General features: G+C 32.8%; 1 long non-coding RNA gene across 1 annotated transcript; it reads left to right on the forward strand.

Moving 5' to 3' along the window:
• Positions 1–216: 216 nt before the first annotated feature.
• Positions 217–624, forward strand: LOC125262888. The gene is made up of 3 exons (XR_007183657.1): positions 217–338; positions 428–451; positions 576–624. It is a non-coding gene; the product is annotated as an uncharacterized LOC125262888 (long non-coding RNA).
• Positions 625–4,579: the final 3,955 nt, after the last annotated feature.

A 4,579-nucleotide genomic window follows, 5' to 3' on the forward strand; every position in this document is an offset into this window, starting at 1 on the left:
TTTGATCTTTTCCTCTTTATTACACTGTGAAGCTGCTTTGAAACAATCTGTATTGTGTAAAACACTAGAAAAAAAATGACCTGACTTTAATATTGCAGCAAGTTCATGCAATCATTAGATGGCAAGAAAAAAAGGAGTGCTTATTTTGTAGAATCTTGATTGTTTCGAAACTCCCGTTTCTGCATTTGTTATCTACAGTAAACAGATGATGATGATGATGATGAGAATTGTGTTTGTTATAAATACCGTGTGCACATGTGTCTCCTTAAGAGAATTCTAGAGTTTTCCTTCTGTTCACACATTCAACATGCTGGTGCAAAAGCTAAGCTGGATCGCTGGTAAGTTCTGATTTAGAACCAATTCTTGCAACATTTCAAATGTTCAGTTCAGTGTTTATAATTTGTTTCTGTTTGATTTTGACTTTCAGTGCTGCTCGTACTGTGTCAACATGGTAAGAATTAGCAGTTGACTAATGTATAATGTACAGTCATATTAAATAAAAAAGACTTTCTAATACAGAAGAATATTACTTTATTTCAAGTAATTTGATCCTCTCGCATGTTTCCTCTCTGCAGGTGTAGAAGCAAAAAGGATAGTTGCCTGTGAAGGAACATCTGCATTTCCTCAGATGTCGTGAGTAATTCATTAATTTTAAGTTATATTTTTGGTAATTTGTGCCAAAATAGGACAGGTATGAGAGAGAAAGAAAGCAATGGTAAGAGAAAAGAGAGTGAACAGGAATCAGGAGGGGACCCTCTTTCAACTACGTGCAGTATGCTTAAACTTTACCACAAGTCAAATTTTTTTTTTCCCTTTTTTTTCATTTGTCAGATTTTGGGGATCAATAAGGATCATGAATGCCAACTATGGGCGAACTGATGACACAACATGCCCTAGCTCATCAATGTATAATTTAAACTGTTTCTCAGCAATATCCCACCATACAATGTCTGTTCGGTAAGATTTACCTAGCTAAGGAAATTTTATATTTATAATTTCATTTTATACATAATTTTACAAGAGCAAGAATAATATATATTTTTTTGTCCTTAGTATATTCTTAAATGTTACTTGTCATTGTCTGTCCATGAATCAGGTGTGATGGAAATAAGAGCTGTTCTGTTCCTGCAGTGAACTCAGTTTTCGGTGATCCTTGTTATGGGACTTATAAATACCTGGATGTGTCTTATGAATGCCAATTAATGAAGGGGAACAGGTGTTTTATACATATAATTTCCTAAATCTTATCCTAAATGTTTAAGTTGATTATTAATCATAAAATATCTTTAGCTTTAGACCATCTATGTAGATGATAATAAATAATTGTTGTTGTTTTACCTTATAAGGTGCATTGGGAAGAAGTCTTGTCAGCTAGTGCTTCAAATTCTGTCTACTCTGATCCATGTCAGTGTGTCCATAGGTATCTGGAAGTGAGGTACAGCTGTATAGCTTATAATTTTGTGATTATCCTGCTGCATAAATGTATTTTTTTGTGTATGTGTTTTAAATGACAAACAGTCTCTCTCTATTATTGATATTGGATGCTGATAATCTTGTTTTTGGTCCTGTGAAATAGTGATTTGTTTCAATGAAGGGTCTATCTAAAAACAGACAAAACAAAACAATGCATTTAAATATGGAGCTTAGAATAAAATTGAAGATTAAAACACACCTGTAATTTTACAACTTATTTCTTAGGAAAGAGTTACTGATCATGTGTCAACAAATGAGAAAAATTGGAAGTAAAATGTCTCAAAAAGTAAAATGTCCAGATGTTTTAGAAATGGGCTATCATTATCATGTATCTATCTATTATATTATCATTTATCTGTACGTAAATGTATAAAAACTGCAATTTTTTCAAACAGCAAACTGTATAAAAATAAATAAAACAGCACCATCTACTCAGCACTGCCAAATCTCATTAATGGAGAACGATCAAGAGATCTAGTGAGAAAAAAAAACTAAAATTCTTGTAGAACAATCTACAAAACACAAGAGTTGTCTTTAATTCTTTAATTCGGTTTTTATTTCTTTATTTTTTTTTTAAAGCTGTTATGTAACAACTTATGTTGTACAACTTGGAAACTTTGTAAAATGCAATAAAATCAAGAATCTGTGCTTTGTTAATTCTCTTTAACCTTTATTTAACTGACAAATGTACAAAGAAAAGATTTCCAATTTTTTCATTGACCAACTTAAAGCTGCTGTCTGCAACTTTTTTTTTTTTTTTTTATATAATGATATAATGAATTAATTAATTTTCCAAACTGTGTTTTTGTCTTATCCTGAATCACTAAATTATCTCTGGCAGTCTGTACAATCCCAGTATACACCTTCACATCATTGATTCCACACATAAGTCACCCATACCGTCTGCACTGATGTACCCCCACCATGAATGATGTTTGCTTTTGCACCTGTCTCTGATGAAAGTCTGGATGGTCTTGCATGATTATTTGTCAGTTGTTACATGTACATGTTCCTGTTCCCTGTGTTACCTGTTCCTTGTTCTGGTTTTGCTCTTCTAATTGAAATTCCTCCACTTAGATCCATGTTTCTGCCTGCCATCCTTTGGTTCCCTCATTACACATACAGATGTGATGATAAGCTATAACACTATAACACAAACCTGCTCCACTTTCCTCTTAGGCCCGCTGTTTGAAAGTACCTTTTGACCTTCATTATGAAGAACATTTTCATTACACTTTTTACAAAAAGGCATTTTGTTTGTCTTCACTACATTTTTATCACAAGCAAATGAATTAAAATCAGCCTGTCTCCACACACACACACACACACACACACACACACACACACACACACCCACACTGATGCCATTTGACCAATGATATGACATGACATTTCATTTATCTAATTAGGTTTACTAATATATTTTTATTTTATTTATAATGTTTTTGTGATTTGTATAGCTTGAAAAGTGCTACATTTCTTTAAAATAAATTAATCTAATAACATAAATTAAGTTCAAATCTAATGCAGTGCCATTCATACATTTTTACGTGGCTGTAGATACACGTAATATGAACAAACAATGAGTACCTGTGTGATAATTTGCAAGTGTTCTGCACATAAAGAGAAATTAAAAAAAAAACATTTAATGCAAAACGCTCTTCGCTTAGATATAAAATTTTGATTATGAAATATCATCTGTTAAAAACTAGAAGTTTGCCTGAAATGAACTGCTATAGATGAAGAAACATCTGCGGTCAAAGCATGAATGTGTAAGATCACACCCAGTTTCAGTGAAAGATGCCAAGCGTAAAATTCAAGATCAAGCTTAAAATTTCACATACACATAAATGGTATATCATATTTTAACATTCACCAACTTACTAAGATGACACGACTCAAAGAACCTGGCTGCAACCTTCAGGCACTATAAAAAAAAAATGATTGTAATTGTAATAGTAAAAGACTAAAAATGCTAAAAACCTGTTAACTGATTAACAGCACGTTCCATTACTATATACAGTGAAAAACTGTAACATCTCAAAACTGTGACATTTCATGTAATTTTACTGTAAAGTGATGTTAAAGGGATAGCTTTTGGAAGTAAAAAGAGCAAGTCATTTTTTAAATAACAAAAAAAAAAAAAAAACATTCCTATAGTTCCCTGTGTAACACTTCACATGATGTTTTTCATTTAAATAAATATGATCCTTCTTATTGTTTTTCTTATCAGTTATGTACATTTGGGTTTTTTGTTATCTTATTGTTGTCAAATGAATGTCTATTGCATTATTTTAGTGTCATGTGTGTAACCATGATGGTGATGTTTGTATTTGTGTGCATGACACTGTGTGCACCTTCTATACTGTACATTAGTATTTACCTGTGGAAAAGTTACTTGCGATGAGCTTTGATTCTTCATGTGGCTTTCTTATCATCTGTGTTATTCATAGTGGTTCGTCAGTATTGTTCTGTTAATGTACTGTATTACTGTATTTTTTCCCCCCGAATTATTCTGGTAACCACAACTGCCCAGTTTTATTTTGTAAAAACATGATTTTTTTTTTTTTACAGTGCTTTCAACCATATACAAACCCCATTTCCAGAAAAGTTGGGACATTTTGTAAAATGCAACAAAATCAAGAATCTGTGGTTTGTTAATTCTCTTGAACTGCTACTTATCTCATAGAAGTCAAAAGAAAAGATTTCCAATGTTTTCACTGAACAACTTTATTGTATTTTGTAAATATAAACAAATTTTGATTCACTTAATGAAAGTCTGGATGGTCCCTTTCGTCTTTGGGACTGAGAACTCAGTGTCTGTTTTTTTCCAAACACAAGCAGAAACAGTGACTCATCTGGACCACAGCACACATTTCCACTGTCTTTTAGACCATCTGAGATGAGCTCGGGCCCAGAGAATCAGCAGCATCTCTGCATAGAATCGATGTATAGCTTTCTCCTTGTGTAACAGAGATTCGAGTTGCATTTCTTGAAGCAGCGTCAGACTGTTAAGTGACAACTGTTTTCCAAAGTACTCCTGAGTCCATGTGGCTTATTTAAAACGGCAGCATGGTGGTTTCTAATGAAATGCCATCTGAGGGCT

This window comes from Megalobrama amblycephala, linkage group LG2 (assembly GCF_018812025.1).
Source record: "Megalobrama amblycephala isolate DHTTF-2021 linkage group LG2, ASM1881202v1, whole genome shotgun sequence".
NCBI lineage: Eukaryota > Metazoa > Chordata > Actinopteri > Cypriniformes > Xenocyprididae > Megalobrama > Megalobrama amblycephala.